The sequence below is a fragment of the Pelodiscus sinensis genome, chromosome 2, assembly GCF_052426305.1.
Source record: "Pelodiscus sinensis isolate ZL-2025 chromosome 2, ASM5242630v1, whole genome shotgun sequence".
NCBI lineage: Eukaryota > Metazoa > Chordata > Testudines > Trionychidae > Pelodiscus > Pelodiscus sinensis.
Window position 1 is genome coordinate 204,864,956 of NC_143053.1, and position 12,090 is coordinate 204,877,045.

General features: G+C 45.1%; 1 protein-coding gene across 5 annotated transcripts in view; it reads right to left on the reverse strand.

Moving 5' to 3' along the window:
- Positions 1 to 12,090, reverse strand: part of LOC149525420 (histone deacetylase 9) — a 408,190-nt gene that overhangs the window by 335,587 nt on the left and 60,513 nt on the right. The window lies entirely within an intron of this gene.

The window sequence follows — 12,090 nt, forward strand, 5'->3', positions numbered from 1 at the left end:
CTGCACAGTATTTTCATTCTACCCCACCTCCATTCCCTGATTGGCTTGGGGACATGGAGAGCACAGGAGGTCTCCTCCCACTAGGCACCTGGAGGGAATGCCAATGATTTAAAAACAGCTGGTGTTTCTCCGTAGGGGGCAGGGCGGGGACGGAAGAGGGACAACTTCTCGCGCTTCCCTACCCCAGAGAAGCAAAAGAAGGATCCTGGCTCTGCCCCTTCCGCCTGAGGCCCTGCCCCTTCTGGGGCAGCCCGGGGCCACTTCAGAAATTTCTGAAGTGGCCCCCTTTTTAAAATTATTGCCCACCCGTGGCCTCAGTAATTATGCAGGGCTTCAAGTGGTCTTGTACAGCTTGCACGGAAGGCTGTGCTGCCGTGGCTTCCCTGTTTCAGTACCCAGGATAGCTAGCTCAGTATTGCAACCTGTGTGGTGTAGCCAAAGAGTGCTAACAGCTCCTTATTATTTGACTTCTCTTTCCTTCTTCCTATCTGCATAATGGGCAGACATTTTATAATAGAGAAAAAAAACTTAGTCTCAGCATATTTTTTTTCCTGCATAGGTTTGGAAATGTTTTAATATTGGCTACACATGCAGTCTACTTGGCTGCCTTGCACCGCAACAGTGGCCTAAAGGATACAATGTTTACAAGATGTAGACCCTCACAACAGTTCTTCTAGTGATACCCCCAATCAGTTAAGTACCATGGATCAGATCTATTGAGTTCTGACAGTTTATACCAGCTAAGAATCTGACTCTCATACATCTGAGACAAGATATGACATAAAAGATAATTTACTAGACCGTAGTAGGCTTTTGTTAAGAAATAATCTGTATAAAAGCCATAACATTCCAAATAGTATATATTTATATATTGCAGGTGTCCATGCAGGAAAAATTATCTTCTCTTGAGATTTAACTGGCATTTTTTGTGAAGGTAGGGGAAGAGAGAGTATTTTACTAGATCTGAGCCTAAATGGACAGACATTTCTGTATCTCTAGTCAATAATGTAAACAAATTGTAACACTCTGACTTCACTTTTATTCCAATATTCAATGAACTATGGTGTTCTGCCTCCCTTAATGTATGGTAACATGGCATAACTATCTGTGGCTAAATATAGACACTTACACCATGACTAGCTGGAGTTGCTTGGGAAACTGGAGGAACAAAATGTAGAAAAACAGTAGTTCATTATCTTTTTTTGAATGGTAGAAATGTTGCATTGATTTCTATAGGGATTAAAATATAGGTCCGCGTCATCCCCGGGGGGGAGAGGGGTGTGTGTATGACCCTGGGTGGAGCGGAGGTTACATGCAGGAGGGGCGCCCCAGCTCACACCTGCAGGTGCCACGGGGGGCAGGGCAGGTGCCCGAGCAGTTGTGCACGTGGGGGTCAGGGCACTGCGTGCCGGCGGGGTGGGGCGAGGCGGGGCAGGGGGGAAGGGTCGCTTATGTAACCTTCTGGGCGGGAGGGGCCGAGTCCCGGATGGTGCTGGGGCCTGCAAGCGATGGGCACAAAACCTAGAGTGGGCGGGGCAGCCTCTACAGTGCAACGTGGCGGGTTACTTTTTGATTTTTACAGCTTGAGCTCAGGCCCGACTGGGTCCAAAGTACCTCAAAACCTTTTCCTGGATAAAAGGTTATTCCATGCAAAGTTTGGTTTCAGTAGATCTTATAGTGTCCAAGTTGTTAGCGCACAAACTTACAAACATTCTCCTTTACATATTAGACTAGCTGGAGTTACCTGTCGTTGCACGGTAAAGTTGATATAACTGAGGTGAGGAGCCTGAGGGGAGGGAGGGGGAAGGAGGCCATGTGCCTGCAACCGGTGCCTGAGCCCACCCTCCACTTCCTTGTTCCTCCGCCGGCCTTAGTGAGTGACTGTCCCCACCGCTTCCTCCAGGAAGTCGCTTCTCCCCACACTGCCAAGCTCCGTGTAGCCCAAGGGAGAGGCATCGGTCTTTCATCTCTTCCCTCCCACAATACCTTAAAACCTTCTCCTGGAGGAAAGTGATCCCATGCAAAGTTTGGTTGCAGTAGCTCTTATAGTGACCCAGTTATTAGCGCACAAACTTACAAACATTCTCCTTTATATATTAGATAGAAGAAGATTATCAATGAAAACAAATAGCAACAGTATGGAAATATAATACAGCCTTTGGTTCCTGAAACATGAGTCTATCACCCGAGACTCTCTACACATTGCTTTTCCATGCCACACACCAGTGGGCACAGTGGCCCACCTACTAGGGTGTTCTAGTTCTAGCCAGAAGAGGGCAGCAATAAACATACAAACAAATGATACATAACATACCACACTGTTTTAGAAACTGAACATCCTCTTAAAGAAACATTGCTGTATTTTCAACTACAGTACAGTGTTTTGGATATATTTATTTTTAATAGATCCTTGTATGCTTGACTTGTCAGAGTGGTAGTGTACAGCATCAAGAAAATATATGTGATTAGGTGAAATGTGACAGACTTCTAGTATTTCCAATCATATTGTAGGTCTGTCATTTGGAGTTATTTACTTTCAGTGTGAAAAATGTTAATTAAATATTATGGCTAAGAATTAAAATGCAGAAAAGTCATGGCATTCAGACTTATGGTTCCCACCGAAGCAATTACTCAGACCTTTTCTGTTCACACATGCTGTTCACATATGCTGTTATAGGTATGCCTTTGATTTTTTTTATTTAATTCTATTACCATTTATAAACTGTGCCCATCTCATGCCTCCAGATGCATGTATAAAGTCAATTTAAATACCAAAACCATGTATCAGCTGGCATGAACATATGAAAATATCACAATCACACACCCACAATCATCGTTCCTAAGCAAAGACCTCAGCCAAAGTATCAGAGCTTACAAGAAGAGTGAACACTGTTGCCAGCTCCTGCAATATTAATAACAAGTTTCAGGATATTGGATCTGTTTTTTAACAGTCTCAAAGATCTGGAGGTGTGTTGTAAGTATGTCAGATTTCATCTTTTAAAAAGTAAGCCCTCCTGGAGAAATGCTTGAAAAAAATATGGCTCTTAATGGTTTAAAGAGGCAAATAAAAACAATTTAAAAAATCTCATTGTTTGTAAATTAATCTCACCATTCTGGGGTCCAAATTTGAGTGTCTGGGGTTGGCATTACTGAGTAATTTACAGAGATGAGGGCCACCCATTGAAGATGCTCCATCTCCAAAGTTACAGCATGCAAATCTCAGGACTCTTGGATGAAATACACTGATTGAACTCGGCTGCCACATAGGGCAAGAATTTGTTCAAGACCCAAGCCAACTAGGAACTGGTAACTCATAGTCAACACCCTGCAGTGCTAGTGGAGACTCCACAGAAATGTCTTAATATGTTCTCAACAGTTTATACAGTTAGGTAACTGAGCAAGGTTAAGCTGAACCCTGTCCCCATTTGTGTTCTGTATTGTCATACTTTGTGCAGCAAGAGGGTAAGAACGGAGCACAGGCACAGAACAGGTATTGCTGCTCCAAAATCAAGACCTACTGGCTAAAAGTTTTGTAAAAGTCCTACGTATGTATGTACTTACGAAGGGATCACAATGGACATAGACACTACAACGACGCATACTCAGTGCTCCACAGCTGTCACAGTGGAAGGAGACAGTTATCCCCTTCAACGTTCACTCCCTTACATGAATTCCAACAGCTGAAGCACTTACCCTCAATATCATGCCTGTGATTCCAAAGGCCTCTGGCTACATCTTGCACTTTTAATCTTGGCGGACTCTCTGTAAAAGGCCAAGGTTGGCTGTGGTGAACAGTCTCTGTAAAAGGACAGAGTTGGCTGTGATGATGGAGTATAGAAGTGGTTAATCATGCCCTGATCTGGAAAGAGGTGAGTCCTTCAAGGACCAGAGATACTGCATGAGGTACAGCCAGTCAGACAGGAGTTGCAAAGAGCAACCAATCAGGACCCAGGAGGCTTAGATAAAAAGGAGCTGAAGAAGAACAGAGTGCATCTGGGAGCATAGAGAATAAGGATGGCCAACCTGGAGGGCTGAGAGAACGAATCACTTGGACAGAACAGCAGGTGTCAGGGATAGGGGCAGTGAGAGGGAGCTCCTGGCTGGCTTCGGGGACTGAGCATCTGAGGGCCCAGATATAAGAATGAAGAAAGTGCTGGGACCATAAGAAGTGGCTAAGGGAAATGTAGCAACATTGACATATGTTTCAGAGGAGAAGCAGGAGGTTGCTATTTACAGGGTCCCTGGGCTGGGCCCTGGAGTAATGGATAGGCCTAACTCCTGCCCTTTGACTTTCCACTGGAGAAGTGGCTGGACAGAAATGCCCTCTCTCCCAGAAGGGGAAAACGCAGACAACCACTTAGTGAGAGGGTTGAGCTGCAAAGTGGATGCTGAGGTTCTGGGAGCTGAGAAAGGAGCCATCGGAATGAGCAGAGAAAGTGCTACTGTACACACCATGGACATAGGGGCTGGCCTTAAGCTAATCTCCAGTATGAGCAGGAGGAGGCACCAGTCTTGTGGCAAGGGATGATCACCATGGCAATGCTAATCATGGTGATCTAAATCATATCAACACATGGGAATAAAAATAAGAAGTTTTAAAAGAACTATGAAAGAATAATATTGAAACAGGATATGAACAAGCTCCCTAAAGGCCCCAGCATTATCCAAAATAAAGGCTCAATTATGCAGGTTGGAGCAATCTGGTCCAGCACCCTCAGGATCTGATGGGTCTCAAACAAGGGGATTTCCTCAACCTGGGGAGATCCCCTGCTACCAGCTCCCCAGCCCACCACCACTCCCCACTGCCAGTCCCAGCCCCCCTGCCGAGTTGCTGGACTTCCGCAGCCTGGGCTGCTGTGGCCCCAGCCTTACTACTGGTGCTACAATAACCTCAGCTGTGCTATTGGGGCTCTGGCCCTAATCCCAGCCCCACCAGGCTCCCAGCCACCAGCCCTCTTGCTACTGGGGCTTCCAGCCAGTACTCCCTGGTCCAAGAACATCCGCTGTCTTGTCAGACCACGGATGTAGCTGGACCAGAAAGTCCTGGTTTTGGGAGATCCAACCACTATAACAAAAGCTCAGAGGAACTGGATCCTGTTCTCCCTTTACTAGAACAGTTTTCTAGATAGGTAGCACTAAGGAAAGTGATCTGACAGTGTGAAGGAGGACAAGGAGTCTTGGATAGAAACGACTTCTTGGAGACTGTAGTGTGGAGAAAATGGAAGACAGATTAGATGAAAATAGGACTAGAGTGGCCACATCTAGGGATTTGCCTGTGGCCCATATCCCAGACTTCCTTGTGCCCTCCCTAAATGTGTCCACTCTAGTCCTTTTTTTCCAGCTGTCATATGGGAAAACACAACTGTCCACCAAATTTGACTACCCAAATAATAAAGAAATTCAGCCTGTAAGACTGTGGGATACTTCTGACAGACTCCCAGAGAACGAGTTCCATGGAGCTTAGCCTACACTGCAAAACAATAGGGTTGAATCCTGCATCCCAGTTTGACTTAAGCTCAGACCCTCTACTCTGTTGGGTCCTGGGTCCAAGTCGTGGGTTAGTAAAAAGTGTGTGTAGGTGAAAGAAGAGTTAGGCTTGATCCTCAGTTTGACTCTGGGTCTGGGTCTATATTGCAATACACACACACACACACACACACACACACACACGTTGAACCTCTCTAGTCGGACACCCTCAGGTCCTGACTGGTGCTGAACCAGAGAATTTGCCAGACTACAGGAGGTCAATCTTGTCTAGGAGCATTACCAACACTTCCACTGCTTACTGGGCTTTTAGAAGACATTTAGGGATAAATTAGAGCAAAGCAACAGCACAGGACACAGAGCCAGCACTGGTAGCTGTAAACAAAACTGTCCACACCTATGATAAGTGGACATAAGCTAACTAAAATCATGCTGGGCCATGGATGTTGCTGGACCAGAGAGTGCTGGACTTGAGGCAAGGGGAGAAGGGAAATGGGATAGCAGCTGGAGTGACAAGTGGGTTCAAGATTTTTTTGCAGAAGGGGATTCATTGTGTCTTGATTTTAGTATGGAGACACTAGATCATGCTTATACACAGATGGAAAAGCACTTGAAGATAAGATGAAAGAAAAACAAAATGGTTGGGATGAGTGTAGTGTACAGAGAAGACAGTAACCACGAGGAGATGGGATTCAGGCAGAACTGTAGATGCGAGGGGAGGGGAGGAAGGAGGAAAGAGAGCAATATCCTCAGGGCCTGGCAATTTAAAAGGGTCCAGAACTCCAGGTTGCAGCTGCCACTATCGTAGCAGCAGTTGTGGCCGGAGCCCTGAACCCTTTAAATCAATGCCAGAGCCCCCCTCAGCACGATCCGGGCAGCACTGAGGACTGACTTCCCTTAGCTCCACCCCTTCTGCCTGAGGCCCCACCCCTTTCGGGGACCCCAGAGCTGAGTCCCTGGCTCCTCCCACCCACCCTCCAACACTGCCTAGGCCAATGTAATTCAGGACACAGGTGGAGGATTGATGGTGAGAACAGGAAATATATCTCAAAGCGACTGACAAAGGAGGAAGTAATATATAAATGAGTGTAAGCAGGGGCTGAACTGCTGCTTGCTATCAGCCAGCTAAAAGGAGGGATGGGTGTGCCCGCTACAATTGTTTAGCTTTGCAAGGTAATTAACTGTTAACTGTTGATATGTAAATACAGCTCAGGAGAGAATACGAGGTGTGGCTATGTAAATCCCATTCAGCCAGGAGAGGAGTGGCAGCAGCAGGCAAGGAGTGGTGGCAGGCGACCAGCGGAGTGTCCGGTGGCGTGGGACGAGACAGCTGGTGGAGTGTGGCGGAGTGTCATAAGGTGCCCCCTATCTATCTCGCCACCCCCATTTCTACCCAGGTTGGGAGGTGAAACCCTGCGGGTGAACTCTGGAACTCTGGATGGCACGAACCAGGGACAGAGACTTTTGGGGTGTCGGACTCTTTGGACTTCAGGTGATTCTTGGCTGGGGGGTGGGGCTTAGCTCATGTTTGGGTTATGAACTCTGTTTGTGGTGTTTCCCCCAAGTTAATGCCGTATGACTTCTCTCTCTGTTTCATTAAATGTTTCTTTCCTACACTCAGACTCAGTGCTTGCGAGCGGGGAAGCATTGCCTCCCAGGGGTGTGTGAATTTCCCAGATGACTGGGTGGGGACTTGAGCCGGTTCTGTGTGAGATGGACCCCAAGATATTGAACCCAGCCCTGGTTACTGCCAGGCCTACCTGGCAGAAGGGTTACATGAGGAAGTAAGAAAAGATGGCAGACAAGGATGGGGCTTGGACAAAGGACATGTTTGATTTTGTCAGTCTTTTCTTGAAGAAGTTAGAAAGATCATGGGTAAAGACCACTATATAGGAGTTACAGATGACACTATAGTTAGTGAGTGTCACGTTACTGAATTTGAGGGAAGCAGCCAGATCACTGCTGCACCCATCGATGGGAGTGTTGGCCCCAAAAATGGTATAAAAGGGGGCCATGTGGGGTGTTGAATAGAAGCTTACTGTCTGCTAATCCTATGTACACTAGTCATGTAATTGTATAATGTCTGTGTGTGTAGTTAGGAATCTGTAATCTGTGTGGATACTGAATATTTCTCTGCATGTGTTTGAGCATTGGGCAGAGCCCGGCCTATAGACATGCTAATTAGCGAGGCCCTGTGGGACAATGGCACTCAATGGGCCAAGGACACAGCTAAAGAATGAGGGCTGACACCTAAGGGCTGCCAGCAAGGAACACAGGGATAGGCCGCTGGCCAGGTAACCTGCTACAGCCAAGAAGAGACCAGAAAGGATGTATAAAGAGGCCATGTGGCGGACTCCATCTTGGTACTCAGCTCAGCACTTCATCCCAGAGGCAGCAGTGCAGGGATTGTAGAGCTGGAAAGAACTGTGGACCCATCCCGACCTAAGATGTGCAACAAGGACTTTTAAGCTAGCAGCTATAGCATCTCTGCTAGAGCTTGCATCAAGAGCTGGGAGATTCGATGCATGTAATGTATGATACTTTAGCAACCTTGCTCTCATGCTTTTCTTTCTTGTAGCAATAAACCTTTAGATGTTAGATGCTAAAGGATTGGCTCAGCATGATTTGTGGGTAAGGTCCAGAGGGTAAATTGACCAGGGATCTGTGGCTGGTTTCTTGGAACCGGACAGAACTTGTTCAGGGTAGGTGAGATTGGGTTCTAAGACCCCTGTGTATGAGGCCTGGGACCATCTGGGGCACGGATATTGCTGGGGTGTCGGAGGGGTTTTGCTCGTGAGGCTTCAGGCAGGCAGCTGAAGCGCTCTGTGGGACTGGTTTGTGGCCTGTTTGGAAAGATCACCAGTCTGGGGGCTGTAAGGAGTCCCGAATTTGAGCAATTCGCCCTGAGAGGATGCCCTCAGCTGTGCCCAGACATGTCCTGGTCCGTCACAATGAGGTATTTTCCAAAGTTCCTCATCTCCAAGGCATCAAATATCATCCCTCCCCTTGTCTTTTCTCCTTCTCTGCTTTAAGACTGAGTGTATTACTTCTGCAACATATGATTTTTTTCCCCCATTGGCCGGGAGGCTTGATTACTAAATTTACTTCCAAACCCAAGTCTCACACAAAGAAAGCACTTGTTTCTGCAACATGATTAGTTGTGTGATAACTACAGATCATAACAGTTAAAAAGGAACAAGCCAAAAAGAGCTGAAACAGATTTAAAAAAAACAAATCCGAAACTGATATTAGCAGTAGTAGGTTTCAATAGCTCCATCTAGGAGAAGCTGGGGAGCTAATTTTCCTTCCAACAGAACATTAATGCAGTAAACATTTTCAAATACAAATATGCTGTAATAGATACAATGCCACAAAGGACAGGCATTTCTTTATTTTATTGCTATCATAGCATGTCTTTATTTTGCAGGGGGATTTAAACGACTGGAAAGAGACTTCAAGAAAAGTCCTTCCCGCTTCTTTTCTTTTTCACCCATTAAGCTCTTTTAAACAAAGCCATGTGAGATATAGGAAGGGTTTATCTCATTTTGAATGGAATCAAAATTTGAATAGGATATTAAAAGCTACTTTAGAAGAGAAAAATGATTGAGGAGAGGAAAAAATAAGAACCGTTTAGTTTACCATATCAAAGAAATTAGATCTTTGATTCCTCTGCACCCTTGACTTAAAGCTAAGCAGGAGAGATCCTAGCTAGTAAATGCCATCAAGCTCATTTTTAAGAGGCTTAAGAAATACTATCATTAAAATGTTTTTATGTAGATTTTTGCAATAACTAACAAAATGCACACATTTTAAATGCATATGTTAAGTACTCTATTGGAAAATTTTATTTAAACATTTGAAACCAACTCAAACTGCTCAGAGGATTTATTACCAAAATCCTTCAGAATACACCTTTGGAGTATCAATATAGATATTGTTGTGAAGAAAAAAGACAGTCTCTTCTTGTGATTGACTAAAGGCTGCATGTTATGTGACAGAAATGGATTTGGGCGGGGGGAAACCTCCGTGCCTGAGTCTTCTACCAATGAACTGTTAGTTTAAAATGAGCAGTGGATTTATCTGTATAGCTTGTGATTTATTGCTAAAGGTTGAATAGACATTAATTTCCTTATCAGATATGCCGGGACTGGTGGAATTCACTAATACTGAACTAGTGTATCAAGCTTGAAATGATTGCACTTACACTCTGCAGTACTAAAAGGAGGTAAAACTAAGGGCTCCCTTGATCCCTCGCACAGGTCTGTGAGAGTTTGGAATATTCTTTAGGAGGCTGGGAAGAGAAGACAGAAATGAAAGATGGTACAGGGGAAGGTAGCTGAAGGAGGCAGAGCTGGCCTAGAGAAGAGAAAAATAAATGTCATTCCAAATAATTAACCCCTCCTCCCCAAAATAACTGAAATATAAACACCTATCCAACACATACACCGGATAGAACTTAATTCCCATGGGCTCATACGTAAAACTAAGATAGAGCAGCCATAGCTTTACAATTGATTTTAAACACTGCATCAAATGGCATCCGCTACAGTACACAATGTTCTTTTTATAGAACTAAGTATTCATGTGTCCCAGAACTAAGCAATCAATTTACACTAGAAAAATAACCAACTCTGTCCTCTAAAGACTGAGGCCAGAGCAATTAGAACATATTAGAAAATAGCTCAAAGGTACTTTAAGCCAATTTCAGTGGAACTCCCTCTTCAGAGCAAGAAAACAAGTGAAAAAAGGTCACATTTTGTTATAAATAAATTGCAGAAGTATGGAAAAGGGATATTTGAAAAGTTGGCTGCATTTTCAGTTCCTCCTTAAAAATCCACAAAATGCAATGTAGAAAAAAAATCTAATATAATCCTTTTAATGCTAATGCAACAGCTAGTCTTTTTATCACATTGCTTTGGCTTGCTGTCTGAACACTATGTTAATGTTAATACTACTCACCTTGAAAATACAAGAGAATCAGAGTAAAGGAATTTTAAAAACATGGTAATTCCATGAGTAATTTAATAGCCATTCTGATTATTAGTTTGGCCATAATCAAATATTTAACACTTAGCATTGTGCTTTTCTTGACTAGATCTTAAAATGCTTTACAAGTGAAAGAAAGCATTTTCGCCCACATTTTAGAGGTAACTGAGTCAAGAAGAGGTAAGTGACTTGACTGTGGTCATAGAGCACATCAGAGGCAGTGAGCAGTAAGTCCCTGGTCTCCTGGCTCCCAAGTTGTGTTTACAATCCACTGCACCTCAGATGATTCCTCTGTCAACATTCATTGAAAGAAATATTTAGTATTCTTCCTTGAAATGAAGAGCTTGCCCACACAGAAAGTTAATGTGAGACAAACCAGGGTGTGAATCTACAGCACACTAACTGCTGTCTCACACAAAAGTTCTCTGCCTTTTGATGTGCATCCATTTGAAACAACAGTGTGTCAAAGTGGACTATGGCATATTTAGTGGGAGGTAAAAGACCCAAATGGCCAATGGATACATGACAAGCTAGTGTGCTGCAGATTCACATGCTGGCTAGTCATGTACTCTCAGCATGAAAACCAGACCTTAGGGCAGGGGTGGGCAATAATTTTTGAAGGGGGGGGCACTTCACATATTTCAGAAGTGGCTGTGGGCCAACCTGGAAGGGGCGGGGCCTCAGGTGGAAGGGACAGAGTTGAGAGCTACTCTACTGGGAGCTTTGCTTGGCCTGGAGTCCCTTCCCCGGACTTCTGGCCAATGAAAGAGACCTGGAGCACATGAGAGGGTGCTGGGAGCTAGCCTCCTCCCAGAGTTGTCTGGGATGGAGGTTTAGAATTCACATAACACGGCTGGCAGCTCCTGGTGCCCACTGCTAACCTGTAGCCTGGGGGCCGCACGGCAAACACAAGGCCTTTGAACAGAAGCAGGTGAAAGGGCTCGCACCAGCCAGGCAGCTCACAGGCAATGGGCCAGTGGAACCGAGAGCTGCCAGCCCTTTCAGTTGCTTCTGTTTAAAGGCCTTATGCCTGCTGGGTGGCTGTCAGGCAATGCAGCCACCCAGCAAGTACGAGCCCGTTAAATAGAAATAGTTGAAAGGGCTCGTGCATCTCCAGCTCCCTAGCAATGCGCTAAAGGTGCTGGGAGCTGTGGGCCCTTTTAACTGTTTCTATTTAAAGGGCTCTCATGTTCCCTGTGGCTGACAGGCACAGGGAAGGCACAAGCCCTTTAAACAGAAGGGCTGTGTCTAGACCGGCAAGTTTTTCCCAAAAATCATCTGCTTTTCCAGAAAAACTTGCCAGCTGTCTACACTGGCCGCTTGAATTTCCGGAAAAGCACTGACGATCTCATGTAAAATCATCAGTACTTTTCCGGAAAAACTATGCTGCTCCCGTTTGGGCAAAAGTCTTTTTCCGAAAGACTTTTGCACAAAAGGGCCAGTGTAGACAGCATAGTACTGTTTTCCGCAAAAAAGCCCCGGTCGTGAAAAAGGCGATCGGGGCTTTTTTGCGGAAAACTGCGTCTAGATTGGACATGGACGCTTTTCCGCAAAAAGAGCTTTTTTTTCCCTGCCAATCTAGACATGCTTTTCTGAAAATGCTTTTCCGTTAAAAGCATT